Source organism: Aedes albopictus, chromosome 1 (genome assembly GCF_035046485.1).
Source record: "Aedes albopictus strain Foshan chromosome 1, AalbF5, whole genome shotgun sequence".
Classification (NCBI taxonomy): domain Eukaryota; kingdom Metazoa; phylum Arthropoda; class Insecta; order Diptera; family Culicidae; genus Aedes; species Aedes albopictus.
Window position 1 is genome coordinate 286,270,268 of NC_085136.1, and position 16,799 is coordinate 286,287,066.

Consider the following 16,799-nt stretch of genomic DNA (forward strand, 5'->3'; position numbering starts at 1 on the left):
CAACGTTTCGACATGGAGTTAGTGTCGAAACGTTGGGCAAGTAATAAACATCGTTTGCTAATTTCAAGACTGCGCAGCCGATTTTAATGACAGTTGAAACGATACAGTCGAGCCTCCACTAGAATATACCCATGTTGTCATCTGGAATTTTAGGCCGTCATGTTGAATTGTGGGCGGCCATCTTGGAAATTCTAGTCACAATTTTTGGACTTCGGACATCTTCCCCACACCAAATATACCCATATAGCATGGCTATAGAGCCCAAAACACAATTAAAAAGCCGCAATCTTGCATTGAGAGCGGTCATCTTGGATTTTAGACCACCATCTTGGATATTCTGGTTGCCACTTCAGGACTCCAGACATCTTCCCTATACCAAACATACACATACTGCATGGTTTTAGAGCCTGAAATACCATTCAACAGCCGCCATTTTGGATTTAATACTGCCATCTTGGATAATTTGGTTGTAATTTTTGGACTCCAGATATCTTCCCCGCACCACATATACTCATATAGCATGGTTTAGAGCCTAAAACACCATACAGCAGCCGGTATCTTGATTTTAGAGCCGCCATCTTGGATTTTAGACTACCATCTTGGATATTTTGTTCGAAATTTTTGGACTCCAGGCATCTGCCCCATACCAAATATACCCATACTGCATGGTTTTAGAACCAAAAACACCATTGAACAGCCACCATCTTTAATTTGGAGTCGCCATCTTGAATTTTATACCGTTACCTTGGATATTTTGGTCGTATTTTTGGACTCCGGACATCTTCCCCATACCAAATTTAGAGCCTAAACACTATTCAACAGCCGCCATCTTGAATTTGGAGCCGCCATCTTGAATTTTAAGCCGACATCGCGGAATTTGTGATCTCCAGTGTTGATTTCCGCACAAAAATCCTCAACCATGCTTAAGGTTTCAAAAATCACCGCAGTTTGATGTGTCGCATGATGGGGCTTGGTTCAGTTTTATATACGGCCAGTTCTACCGGTGCTGGTCCGGATCACTGAAATGGCCATAACTTCGGAACGCCTTGACCGATGCGGACCATTTTTAATAGCAAACAAAGCGGTAAAATTCCGGTTCGATTCGAGCTATAATCCGAAAAATCGTCCAACGGGAAGTGCCTTAAAAGTGAGTGAACTTATTTTGCTCACAGACATACATACATACACACATACATACACACATACAGACATCATCTCAAATCATCGAACTGAGTCGATTGGTATATGCGACTTGATCCTCCGAGCCTTTTTTCGAAAAATCGTTTTTTGTGTGAACATATAGCCTTTCCATTACACTTAGTGTACGAGAAAGGCAAAAAGAGGTTTTAGTGTAGTGAAAATAAAAAAAATGTCGTTTCTCAATCGAGTTATTTTTTTTTTCAACGGCTGGGATTTTTTTCGAGATTTTTATTTTCAGTTACCTAGAAAGATTTATCGACGCGAAATAAAATGCCTGCTATGAAATCTTGATTACAGTGACCGGCACAAAAAAAGATCCATCATAGAATGATTACAGTTTCTAAAGAAAACTACATGCAAAAATGATAAAATATACCTTTCAATGGATGCTGGGTCATTAGGCCGAAGGTCATTAGGCCGAAGGCCATTAGGCCGAATGTCATTAGGCCGAATGGTCATTAGGCCGAATGGTCATTAGGCCGAATGGTCATTAGGCCGAATGGTCATTAGGCCGAATGGTCATCAGGACGAATTGAAAGTTAACCGTTGTTTTTACCTTTTCCAACAATTTTTGACAAAAACTAGTTTAACAATGGAACTAGAAAGAATAGCCTATGTTTTAAAGAAGGAAAAATTTATGAATTGAATAGCAGCAGTTTCAGCGCCAAAAACTATTTCAGCAATGATACTAGAAAGAACAGCCTATATTTAAAAGAAGGAAAAATTCATGGGTAAAATATCAGTAGATTCAGCATCAATAAAGTATCTTCGTGCCTGTCACACGATACACACATGCAAAATGGTCATTTGCAGAGGAAGCTCTCAGTTAATAAGCTGAGAAGCAGGCTTTGTCTCAGTGGGGACGTAACGGCAAGAAGAAGACCCAATGACCATTCGGCCTGATGACCATTCGGCCTAATGACCATTCGGCCTAATGACCATTCGGCCTAATGACCATTCGGCCTAATGACCTTCGGCCGAATGGCCTTCGGCCGAATGGCCTGACACCCTTTCTTTCAATGAATGCACTTCATCCTTTTTACATTGTTTTAGTAATCTGTGTTGAAAAATATTTGGTTTATGAGGAATAAAGTGATTCCTGATAAGATTGGGAAAATTGCTAAAAATTGGATATGACAGAAAAAAAGATCCACTTAGCAATTGATTCTGAAAATTCAAAATCTCGTCAAATTTTCACATGTTTTGCTTCATGGTGTATGCTATTGTGATGTTTTACACATATAAAATTTATTTTGACATCAGTTTTGTCAATTTTAGGGTGATATGGGGCGAATTTATTTTTCATGGCCAGTATAATTGATAAAAACTTCTCTAAACTACAGAAACAATTCATAAGCAAGAATGAATGCTTTTAATCAACAATACAACAATAATTCAGCTTGCAGACATACAGGGATGTACTTTTTTGGACAATTTTTATGAGTTTTGGTCGACTAATGTAAAGAAATGCACATGTTGTGATGGTTATTAAGGATTATTTGATAACTCAAAACACGTTTGTGTATCGCAATGATCACTTCCATCTGCTTATGCTTAAGCTTGCTGGGGTTATATTCTATCATGTACTCATTGATAATTACAAATTTTCGATGTATTACAAGTGGTACTCATGGTGCTCGCTTGTAATGTTAACTTTCAAAATAAAACCACATTGATGTTGAATTATGCGCATGTACGAAATGAGTAAGAGACTAATGTCAAATCATGTTGGTGTCTTCGGCACATATATCCCTCGCATTCCAACGAAAAGTATTGCAGAAGACGGCTAGATGATCTGATGATTTATTTTTTGTAAACTTTTGATTCTGATAATGTGTGTATTGGGATGACAGAGGAATTTGTTGTAAAGGTTAACATTACAAGTGAGCGCCATGTGTACCACTTGTAATACATCGAAAATTGGTAATTATCAATGTGTATATGATAGAATATACCTCCAGCAAGCTTTAGCACTAGCAGGTGGAGGTGATCATTGCGATACACAAACGTGAAAGTGTTTTGAGTTATCAAATAATCCTTCACAACATGTGCATTTCTTTGCATGAGTCGACCAAAACTCATAAAAATTGTCCAAAAAAGTACATCCCTGTGTGTCTGCAAACTCAATTATTGTTGTATTGTTGATCAACAGCATTCATTCTTGCTTACAAATAGTTTCTGTATTTTGGGGAATTTGTTCTCATTATACTGACCATGAGAAATAAATTCGCCCCATATCACCCTAAAATAGATAAAACTCATGACAAAATAAATTTCATATGTCTAAAACATCACAATAGCATACACCAAGAAGCAAAACAATTGAAAATTTGTCGAAATTTTGAAATTTCAGAATTAATTGCTAAGTGGATCTTTTTTTCTGTCATACCCAATTTTTAAGCAATTTTCCCAATCTTATCAGATTTCACTTTATTCCTCAAAAACCAAATATTTTTCAACACAGATTACTAAAACAATGTAAAATGGATGAAGTGCATTCATTGAAAGGTATATTTCATCATTTTTGCATGTGGTTTTCTTTAGAAACTGTAACCACTCTATGGTGGATCTTTTTTTGTGCCGGTCACTGTAGGTACCAAAAATTCTAGGATTTTAATTCATTTTTGTGTTGCCCTCAACTCACAATGGATCCCCAATCGGACTGGAAAAAGGAACAACCAACAGCCATACATTAACATCCTCGTACTATTCATCATTCTACTATGATAGGGTAAAAAGTGAAAACAGAGCGAAAAGCAACCATTTCTATATAGTACATAGAATAATAGAACACATTTAGGCGCTGTACAAGTGCAGCTACCAATTGGAATCGCTCACGTAGTGCCCTAGTGAACAAAAGAGCTGTAAAACTAGGATAAGTGGTTAAGAATAAAATTATCAGACGAGCAACATTCATTCGTGAATCTGAATAATTTCTTCTTTTTTGGTTTTAATTGAATACTCAATATTTGAACAAAATCTTAATGTGGTAATCCGTCCAAGTTTATCTTGTTTCCGCTCAAGTAATTTAATCAAATTACTGAATATTTTAACATGGACCACCGTCTTATCTAGGAGCTTAACAACTGCATTCTACAACCATGCACAAATCCTCCCCTGCAAAAAAAAAACTGTTCATCCTACTTTTTAACATAAGCCCCTAAGAACTTGCTCCGGGAGATTTTCACCTTTCCTAATCAGATAATTCTCGTTCCGAAGTAGTTTTTCTTTTCAACTCTCAATCCAAAAAGTACCCATTAATAGGCGAAAGATCCTGCACATCAAAGCTGCATGCGGCATGCATCTCCCTTCTCCCATCATCGGATTAGGTATTCATTGTCTGATCTGGAACTATGCTGTTGCAGCATCAGCAGCACAGCACATTCCATTTGTAAAATTAATTCCACCCCAGCACTCCCTCTTCTCCTGTTGACCGATGGTCGACCGTCGTCGGCCGTCTAACTGGACCGGAGTGAAACTGGGTAGTACATAACTGCATGGGTCCAGCTTTTGCCGCTTGAATGCATCCATGGGGGATCTTAATCTAGCTCCGCCCGCCGAGAAGTGCAGAAAGTGCAGCAGTGGGAGTCAAATGGCAAATGGATGCTTTTTCCTGGGAAAAGGTTTTCTGAGGCAGTTTCATACGGTATGAGGTTCAAAACAGTTTGTCCTTTGAAAAGTACAAAACAAATCTTCAAACTATGTGTTTTTCCTTCAATTTTCTAAAATCAAACCAGAACCAATACTAAAAAAAACTAAAACAAAGAACTGAATCAGAACCAAAACTGAACCTAAATTAAAATCAGATACACAACTGGAATCAGAATAGAAACCAAAACGTGTACCAAAATCGAATAAGAACCCGAGTCAAAAACAAATCAAGAATTGAAAAAAAACAAACGGACAAGAAATAAACCAAAACTAGCACTTAATACAACCAGAGCAAAGAAATAAACCGCATCTAGTACCTTTATCAGAACACACCATAGAACTGGAACCAGAGTTAGAAACATAACCAATACTAGAATAAAAACCAAAACTTGAAGAAGCTCCTAAGAACAAATAGTATTTCTGGAACAAACTTAACACAATTTCAAAAGACAACCTTTCAGCAAAGGATGTGTATTCATTGGCCCCACAAGGAAACTGCCAATCCTCTCCGCTGTCTCTGGGTACTATGATTCTTCTGCAAGCAACAGTACATTCGGCATTCGTAAATGAAATCATCCGAAACACAAAGATTTACCAGCCAGAAGAGCCAGCTACTAGTGCAGCGCATTTGCATGAGCTCTTCGTCCGGAAAACCAGTTGTTGCGTCACAGTAGTGCAGCGGGAGGCAGGCAACCCTCCCGTTTCCAAAATCGTTTCAAAAAACTCTGGCGTCGTCGTCGGTACCGTCACCCAACAGCCCGTCGTATTAGAGATAAGGTTCAATTGAATGAAAATTTCAATCACTCCATTTGGACATCGAAGGACTGGGCCAAGTCCACGCGGACGGAAAAGACCAGCTTTTTTCCTCTTTCTGTTCGTCAGCTGGAAATCTATCCTAATGAAATTCCGCTGAAGAGTTTCACAAAAAGAGGGCAAGCTGTGCTGCTGCGCTGCCTTCATTTCATACTGTCTGTTGTTCTTGTTGTTGATCCGCTAGCAGTTGTGAGATATGTTTCACAGGGCTGCCGGATTTGGGGGGTGTTTGTGTGCGAGATTCAAGTCGCATTTTCCGGGCAAAGGATTATTGTATTCGGGGTGTGTTTCTTTCGCAGAAGGATTTGTTCGGCGCGAGCCTACCAACAAGATTCAGGTCACACTACACTGGGATGAAATAAGGAACTAGAGGGTAAAAATTACTATATAGAGCATTTCCATCTCAACGCACGAATCGCGTAGACGCAACCTTTTTCAATTCAATTGAATTAATTTCGCTCATGTATGAGCTTCTATCTGTTTATTTTTTAAATTTTGTTTGTATTGCAATAATCTGCACCTTACTTTCGAAAAGGACGTTTAAAAAATTTTAATTTTTTTCTTCAAAAAATATAACTCGAAAATAGTTTGTTGGGTTTCAATAATGTTTTCGAAAATGGTTTGGATATGTGAAGGACTTTTTAAGAATAAAAAATACACTGCCTGTAATATTCATCGTGGATCTATGTTAAATGTCATATAATTTCAAATTTCCAATAAACCGTACCTTCTGATTTTTTGATTTGTTTTTTTTCTGTGGAAAGCTGATTTTCGGCCTTACAATTTTCCAAATAGTCCACCCCCTCTAACGAGTGTGCGAAAAAAAAAACACTCTTTTCGCTATACCTTTTTTGTTTTTCAATTTTTTCAAAAAAAAAAATGACACAAGAAGCGCATATCCATCTAGTTAAGGGATTTCTAAGGGATTTTAGAGTGGCCACATGGTTCCGAAGTTATTCCGGAATCAACATGGGTCATTGGAATTGGCCATATTGAAAAAAAAAACGAATTTTCGATATGAGAACAGTATAGTTTTTAGACATAATTGAACTAGAATGAAAGAGAAATATGTCTGAAAGTCCATCCCGGTCAATAAGTGCCTGAGATCTAGTTTTACGGATGTTCCGGGAAATCGATTCCGGGGTCAATTGTTGAATATGATTCAATACCATCATGCGACACCTCAAACTTCGTGATTTTTTAAGATACATAATTCTGAACTGTTTTTGTGTTATACGAAATACTTTTGACCATTTTGGAACCGATGGGCGGATTTCACGGAAATCGGTTCCGGTGGTCCTGGGGTTTATTTTTCTAAGATGAATAAACACCATCATGCGACATATCAAACTTCTTGGTTTTGAAAGTTATAGCATATTATCACGATGATTGGTCATTTAGAATACAATGGCCATTTTGGAATCGGTTTACCGATTTTCCGTAATCCAGTTCCGAGGCAAAGTTTAGGAAATGGTTCAATACTGTCATGTGACATTTCAAACGTCGCTGTTTTCAAAATACACCATTGTGTGCTAGTTTTACGCTGTATGGAATATTTCTGGCCATTTTGGAGCCGACTAAATGATTACCGGGAATTGGTTCTAGCGGTTCCGGGTTCCATTTTTCGAATTTGAACAAAACAGCATCATGCCACGCCGCGAATTTCGTGGTTTTTCAAGATACATCATTCTGAGCTGTTTTTGTGTGGATTTCTCAAGGAATACCTCTATCGATTCTTCATATGAATTCTCTAGGTATTCATTTATGGATTGCTCCCGATATTTCTTCAAAAAACTTCTCTGGGGATTTTCCAGGCATTCCTGATGAAGTTTCTCTAGAAATTCTTGCAGGGACTCCTTCAGCAATCCCTCCTAGGATTATTCTTGAATTTCCTACCATGACACCTCCTGGAATTCTTCTAGGGATTTCTCTAGAGATTTCTATTGTTTTTTTTTGAGTTCTTGGTTAGCTTATTCAAGACAATCTTCCTGTAATTCTTCTAGAAGTTTCTCCGGCGATTTCTCGATTGATTGATTTGTCTTTGTTATAGAGACTTTCAGCCCTTGGCTAGCTCGCCTCTCCACGATCCCTCCAGGAATGCCTTCAGAGATTTTGGCCTGGGATTTACCGGGGAATTCCTCATGGGATTCCTCCAAGAACCCGTTTTGACCTACCTTCAAGAATTGATTGCCTGCAATTCCATCAGGAACCTGAGATGGATTTCTTCAGAATACCTCTATTGTTTCTTCCAGGTATTTTTCTAGACATTCCTCCTGAAGCATATTCATAGAACATCTTTTTTGGGATTTCTCCAAGCATTCCTAAAGGGATTTCACAAGACATTTCTCTAGTAATACGTTCTTCTTCTTCTTCTTGGCGTAACGTCCTCACTGGGACAAAGCCTGCTTCTCAGCTTAGTGTTCTATGAGCACTTCCACAGTTTTTAACTGAGAGCTTCCTCTGCCAATGACCATTTTGCATGTGAAGCGCCCTGTACCGTCCAGGGGCTGCATTAAACACTACACGGAATGTGATATCTATCATTTCATTACAGTCCGACGACATCTTTTTAATAAACTATATTGAAGTATCACAAACCATCACTTATCTTATATTACAACGATTCACTTTTTCTCCTTAGTATTGTTCTAGTCTTTCCTAACAACTTTTTAACAAATTACATTACACTTTTCACTTAATTCGTATCACCTAAGTCCTTGCTTTCGTACTAACTACAGCCTTTATTTGGACAGTATCTAGAGGTGTCCCACATGGGAGCTCAAGACTTATCCGATGTGCTGCCTGCATTAACGTTGTCACCGAACTCCCCGACTACTGGCCAAAGCCTCAGTATTTATAGCCTAAATTTCCTAGCAATGCCCGAACCAGCTTGGGCGTGTCTAAAACTCCTACCAACACTCTCGTCTTGCCGAAATAGTCACGATGCTTCCTAACAATGCCCGAACCAACTTGGGCGTATCCAAAACCCTCCCAAAAGTAAATACTCAAAGTCCAAAACCTAGTACTCTACCTATCCTACTCGTCATTATCATCATTACCATCATCATCGTTATCGTCGTCAACCCAACCAAACTGTACCACACCAACCGGCCCCAACGTGTACGATCATGAACAACGTATCGCTGCGCGATCGTTGCCCCGGCCGACCATCCGTCCGTCGTCACATGAGCGATGATTCATAAAACTAGGTCAGTAACGTATGGTGCGATTTTCATTGCTTCCGAAATTCCGCGCGTAGGTAGATGACCTACGATGAGCATTGCTGTTAGCGTAAATTGAATTTAAAACACACGAGCAGTCGTTCTAATGGGAGTGTGGGGTAAAAATGCATTTTTTTTTTCATTTGAATTAAATTTTAATATCGGAGTGCGTGGGATATTTAGGTCTATGCACATGTGTATATCGTGTGGCAGACACGAAGATACTCTATGCCCAAGGAAGTCAAGGAAATTTCCTTTACGAAAAGATCCTGGACCGACCGGGAATCGAACCCGTCACCCTCAGCATGGTCATGCTGAATACCCGTGCGTTTACCGCCTCGGCTATATGGGCCCTAGTAATACGTACTAGTCTTTAAAAAAATCCCTAGAAGAATCACCAGAGGCATTTTTGGAAGTATCCTTAGAAGACTACTCGAATAAAAACCAGCAAAAATGACAAGAGAAATACCTAGAGAGATCCCTGCAGGTATCACAGTTAAACTTTCTGGAGGAGTCATAGCAGATCCCAGATGGAGATCCAGGAGGAATTCCATGGTAAATTTTCGGAGAAATCCCAGGATAAAGTTTCTCGAGTAATTCCTTGAGGAAACACCAAAGGCACTTCTGGAAAAAATTGTAGCAAAATTGCCTTGAATCATCCCAAGAGTTTTTGAATGAACCTCAGGAGAAAATATTAAAAGAAATCCTAGAAGAATTCCGAGAGGTATTACAGTAAGAACTTCTGGAAGAGTCCTGGGGGAAATTGCTGGAAGAAGCACAGCAGTAATAACTTTGAGGAATCCAGCTGGAACTCATCCAGGAAGGCCAAGAGGAGCTCCTGGAGGAATCCCATGAGAAATATAAGGGGACATCCTTGGATAAAATCTCTTGGATAAAAATATCTGGAGGGATCTCCGGAGGAACTTCAGGAAGAATCTTAGGAAAAATATCTGAAGGAATAATTAGCAAGACTCTGGGATTTATCATTGTATGAATTTCAGCACAAGTTTTAGGCTGAATTGCTGGAGGAATCTATGCAGGACTTTCTAGAGAAACCCCATCAAGAATGCCTGGAGGAAACCAAAGAAAAATTCCTAGCAAAAATACCTTGGAAAAACCGGTAGAGGTATCCAGGAGAAATCCATAGAGAAGGCCCTGAAGAAATCACAGGAGGAAAAAATCTCATGAAGATTTCTCGGAAGAAGTCCAGCCAGAATGCCAGGATAAATTGCTATAGGATTCTCTATAAGAACTCCTGGAGGTACCATAGTTGAAATTTCTGGGAGTAGAATTGTTGGAAGAACCGCTAGAGAAGTTGGTTGAATCATTGGAGGAAGATCAAGAGGAGTTTCTGCAGGTATTCCATGAGGAATTTCAAGAAAAAAATTGGATAAAATCTCTGGAGGAATTCTTGGATGAGTCCTTGAAGAAATCTCTGGAAGAACAACCGAAGAAATTTCTGCCAGAATTCCAGGAAGATTGCCTCGCAGGATTCTTGCAAAAATCCAGGAAAATGCTCTAGAAGAACCCCTAGCAGAATTTTTGAAGTATCACAGCTAGAATTTCTGGAAGAGCAAGCAAGAATAGCTGGAAGAACCGCATGAAGAATTGCTTGATGAATTCCAGCTGAAATTTCTAGAGGAAGGTCACGAGGAGCTCCTGGAAGAATCCCACGAGAAATCCGGGATAAAATCTTCAAAGGAATTCCTAGAGGAATTGCCGGAGGAACTTCTTGAAGAATGTTCGAAATATTGTCATGAATAATCCCAGCAAAAATTTCTGAATAAATCCCACAAGTAATCTCTAGAGAAATTTCTATAAGAGCTCCTGAAGGTACTAATGAACACAACAATTTCTGGAAAAGTCATAGGAGGAATTGTTGATAGAACCACAGTTGCAATTGCTTGAGGGATCCCAGCTGGAATCGCTGGATAAAATCTATGAAGACGTTCCTGGAGAAATCATCGGAAGGACATCTGGAAGAATCTAAGATTTTATCAAAGGATTCCCCCATATAAATTTCTCATGGGATTCTTCCAGGAGCTCTTCTTGGCCTTCCTTAAGGAGTTCTAGCTGGATTCTGGATAAAGGTGAATGGCAAACCAAAAACAAAAGAATTACAAATTTCACTGTGACAACTAATTTTGCCATTCTGAGTTCTTCATGAAGAGCTTAGAACAACATGTCAATATCATAATATGATTTCATATCAAAATATGCCATTTGCTTGTCATTTATCAAATGATTTAAAAATAGGAAGAAAAACGGAGAAATAATATCAAAATCGATTTCCGTAGACATTTAGAGGAGGGATCAAGGTATCTTCTAGTTTTTTTTCTGGTAGAAAATGTTTTTTTCAGTTCCACACATCCAATTTTTAAATTATATTCAGAAAAATAAGGACGTTTCATCAACACTAATAAACATTTTCAACCAGAAAAACAGCCCAGGAAAAAATATTGCTCTGTTATCTTATATCTATATATATAAAAATGCAGTGGCATACGTGGGACCGCGTGGTCGTCTTAGTTTTGTTCTGTAAGTTTTCACCCAAGGAAGGTTTATGAGGCAAAAAACATGGAATAATTGAAAGTTTTTGAAAATCGATCTACCACACATTTTGACCGGGGATTTGGTCGTGCCCAGAAAATTGAAACGTGAAGCATGACCATGCTGAGGGTGACGGGTTCGATTCCCGGTCGGTCCAGGATCTTTTCGTAAAGGAAATTTCCTTGACTTCCTTGGGCATAGAGTATCTTCGTGCCTGCCACACGATATACACATGCAAAATGGTCATTGGCAGAGGAAGCTCTCAGTTAAAAACTTTGGAAGTGCTCATTGAACACTAAGCTGAGAAGCAGGCTTTGTCCCAGTGAGAACGTTACTCCAAGAAGAGGAGAGGAGGAACGTCGGATTTGGGTCATCTTGGCTTTGTTCTGTTAGTATTCACCCAAGGAAGGTTTATGAGGCCAAAAACATGAAGAAATTGAGAGTTTTTTTTAATCAATGTTTCATGCAATTTGCGTACGGGGACTTGGTCTTGAAACGTCAAAAAATGCAGTAGGCAAGACAAAGTTTGCCGGGGTCAGCTAGTTTAAAATAAAGTACAAAAAAAATAAACAAAAATTGAAGAAATACAGAGGGTGGCCAAAATGTTTGGGATAGGCAACTTTTTTTCTCTCACAATAAAGTTCAATATGCTGTAACTTTTCACAGAGTGCATCAAAATTTCTCAAATTTTGACTGTTTGTCAACCTATTATACATGCATCACTGGTACAAATTTGAGCTCGATTGGTTAATGTTTCTCGAAGCTATAACTGTTCTTGTATAACACTATTTTTAGACAACTAATTTTTGAGCTATCATATGTTGGAGACCAGTGAACCGAATGAAAAATTACTCAAAACATAGGTACTTTTTAAACGTTGAAAAAAGTTATGATGATTTGACATTTTCTCCCATATAAAGGAAAATGAGTCAAATTTACAATACCGCACAAAAAATACTAAATATGTTCTTCCTTTAATCTAAATGGGCTCTAATATATTTTATATCTTATGTCTTCAGATATTGCTGCAAAAATACGTAACGTAAGACATTCCTCTCTTTTATGTTACATTGAATATTTCTAGTGGATTGATATCTATATGAAGAACAGAAGTAGAAAATCTGTGGATATCAAAAACAAATTTTAATGATATAGATGTGAAAAATTTACATTTATTCGAAAAAGATCCTAAAAGTGTCAATCCATCATAACTTTTTTCAATGTTTGAAAAGTACCTGCTTTAAAGAATTTTCAAGCATATTTTTGGTAAACGTTCAAAATTTCATTCAATTCGGTTCATTGGTCTCCGAGATAAGACAGCTTAAAAATTAGTTGTCTAAAAATAGTGTTTTACGAGAACAGTTCTAGCTTCTCGAAAGATTAACCAATCGAGCTAAAATTTGTAATAATGATGCACATATAATAGGTTGACAAAAAGCCAAAATTTTAGAATTTTTGATGCACTCTATGAAAAGCTACAGCATGTTGATTTTTTTTTGTGAGAGAAAAAAAGTTGCCTATCCCAAACATTTTGACCACCCTCTGTACATTCTCTGTTATTGAAAATCTACTGCGATTTCTGATAAACATCTCGTGAAAGAGAATCCCCGAATGCTTCTCATTCAAACCCTTAGAGGCATTTGGGAGAATACCAAGTTTAACCTTTAGAGCAACCTTGAGGAGCACCTATTGAAACTATCAGATAGACTTGAAGGACTCTGAAGAAATTGAAGGATTCTTTAGATTAAAAATGGTTTTTAAGGAGTTTTCGGGCACAAAAAATTTTGAAAATTTGGACTTCTGACCATCTTTGCATACTGATTTAGTTGTTTTGGTACCGCCTAAAATCCCAATAATATCCACTCTTACCATAAATAGTGCTACAGCGCAAACTGGTACACCTTCCCTACGACGTCCTCGAGCTAGTAGTTATCAAACACCGGATATTAACACTGCATCCAGGTATGTAACTTTTCGTATGTGGAAGTGGCACCCAGTTCGAGTCATTGGGCTGATGATGCCGACGATGACGGCGGTGATCCAGGTGATGCCCGGCAGTAATGTAGGTAGGTGACAAAGGGTGTCACTCCCGGCGAATCGACCTCACTTTCTCTCTCTCCCCCAATAATGGACAAAGTGACGCGATGCTGTCGAGCCGCTGGCTGTCACTGCTGCTACTGCTGCTACAGCTGGATGCTGTCGAACACGTCCGGATAATCCGGTCGGAAAAAGTTGATATGTAAAACATTTCCAAATGATTGAATCGGAAATGTGAAAAGTGTGTCTGTCAAGGTGTGAGTGTGTGTGCTTGTGCCTTTGGGCTACCTGGCTTGCGCAATGAATGCAAACGCTCAATCGGACCAGGAGCCAAAAGTTTGCTGGGGAGGCCTGGAGGCCGGTGGTGGCGGGACGGATTTATTACCGGTTGATGGACAGTTTGAAATGGTACATCGGAACGAACGAAGAGATCGAATTCCGTACAATCGGAACGCCGCCGCGGGAGAAAATAAGGGTGAGGGGTCCATTCGAGAAGTAAAATGCGTGTTCCATTTGGGTGATTGGAAAACGGTGCGGGTGCGGTGCGGGGAGGTTGAAACTGAAGATACTGGCGAAATGATGGAGCTTTTTGTCGAGGCATCGTCGGTCGTCGTCGTCGTTCAAAAGAAGAACATGCCAAGTTGACTGCAATTGTTATCTATTTCCGGAAGCATAAAATCGCAATTCACCGTGTCAGACAGTCGACAACCGATCTGGATGATTGGCAGTGATGGAGAAAATAATCTTCGACTTTTTCTGTCCACTGATGCAGGGGTTCGTCATTAGATTTGGCAAACACTGCACTGGAAGTAGCTGTAGTTATTGAATAATACCTCAAGCAGTCCTCAACACTAAACCAATAACTCGTTGAGGTATTTCATCAATACCTGCAAAATACCAAAATAAGTTATATTCAATACCTGCACGCTCAGAAAACCGTTCTGATAAACGTGAACAAACAAACGCAAATATGAGAACAAGCAAATATACACCGTGAACTGGAACTAGTTCCAGCTGTCAATATGGGCGTTCTAGAAACCGTGACATCTAGTTCACGGTGTACATTTCTTATTGTTGTTATCGTTGCTATGCATAGTTCCCGTTTGTTCCCGTTGCCGTGACTGGGAGTGCACGTATATCGGAACGGATTTTGTTGCGTGTGGATAACCTACAAACACTTTGTTTTGGTATGATACCTGACTTTGTTATGCTTCAGTTATGTGTCAATTATTCGTTCCTGCTCGGGTAGATATGCTTTCCAAACATCGCAACAATTCCTACCTGCAATATGCCTTTTAACTCCAACATCAACTTCAAACATCTTAGCACCTGCCTCTGTCTCTACCCGCAATCATGTACATCGGATTGGTAGAGTAGAGCCTAACCTCGCTGCTTGCCTCGCTGTTTCCCTCTTTGGAAGAGCTACCTCCACTGTCGATGCAGATGAGATCAATATCGTCCGCAAAGTCGAGGAGCATGTGTGACCATGTGAAGAAAGTGCCATTTCTCTGCACGCCAGACTCTCTTGTTATTCCTTCGACTGACTGCAATGTAAGATCATCTCCATGCTTCATTCATTCCAATGGGACAAACGAGGTAGACACTTCGTCTGCGAGCCGGACACTTCATTTTGATCCATACTGCGTTGCGCCTATCTAATAGTCTAATTAGTTTCGCCGGAAAACCGTGTTCTTAAGCTATCTGCCAAAAATCATTCCTTTTCACTGAAGCACACATTGTTTAAAAAAAAGAAAAGATGATGAACCTGCGAATAATACTAGGGTGCCTGTACCAGTTATCGCACCACCTAAGAAAAACTATTTCTACAAAAATAAGAAGAAGACCGACGAATGTAAACAATAAGTCAAATGATTGATTTGTTTTAATACTTTACAGGAAAAATATAGAAACGGATCCAAAACTACTTTTAATATTTATTACGGTGTGTGCCAATGATAGGAACCCTGTACCAGTTATGGACACATTTGTTAATTTGGGTTCCACTTCGCACTATTTGCATGCATTCCTTATGGGAGTTGCCATAACTGGTACACTATGGCGAAATAGGGTGCAAGGAGGCCGAAAAGTTAAGGAAAATGATTTACTTCTACCGTAATTTGAGCAAATTGTGAAGTTTGAATGATTGCAATCATCTTTTGTGTTCGTGATCTGTTGTTCACGATTTTTGTCTTGTTGATTTGTATCTTTAAAGGTTGAAAATCAACTATGGCGAATTTGAGGTACTATAGCCATAACTGGTACACTGAGCCTAAAGAATTTATCCCAGGATCATCCGCAGTTTAGATATCTGAGTCGTCGTTAATCGGATCTCACGAAACAAGCCATAGCTATTCGCCGATAACGGATTCCTTATGTGGTAAAGTCTGCTGAAGAGGGCACGTGCCGCGGCAATATCTTGTACGATGAATTTAGACGGGTAACCAATCCTCTCTGTAATTTGCATTCACTTGTGCAATCCCTAGTAGGTTGGGCATAAGGGGCCATCCAATCAGCTGGTGGACAATTTTTCATTCTCCTAAATCTTTATAAGAATCTGGAGGATTGATTGATGCAGCTGCTCACTTTCCATTTTAATTGTCCAAATTTTTGAAATAGACCAAATTCCGCTCTATCATGAATTCCTCCATATGTCACACCTGGAATTCTTTCGGAAGTTCTACCTGGGATATCTCCTGCAAGTTGAAACTTCACTTCAAGAGTTTCACCTGAAATATTTGCAGCAGCTTCTTATTCAGGAGTTCCACTTGGGATTTCTCCAAAAGTTACGTGATAAAATTATTCAGAAGCTCCACCTGGGATTCCATCAGGAGTTCCATTTGGGATTTCGTCATGAATTCTTGGAATTCTGGGATTATTACCTGAAATTTTCTTCTTCAGGAGTTTCACCTCAGATTTTCTCAGGCGTTCAACCTGGGATTCCCCAAAAGTTCATCCAGAGAATTACTAAGAAGCTTCATCTGGCATTCCTTCAGGAGTTCTTTCTGAAATACCTCCTGATTTTCCATGTAAAATTTTCCCAGGAGCATTACCTGAGGTTCTTCCAAGTTTTCTACCTGTGATTTCTCCTGAAAGTCTATCTGAAAGTCCTCCATAAGCTTCACTTAGAACGTCATCAGATATTCAACCTGTAATTCTTCCATGAGTTAAATTTACTGGAGATTTACTCAGGAATTCTAAATTCGTGGGCTTCGTGGCCGTGCGGCTAGAGGCGTCAGTCATCTGGACGTTTCGTAAGCCTCGGAGTGTGGGTTCGATTCCCGCTCCAGTCGGGGAAAACTTTTCGTCAAACGGAAAATTCTCCACTGG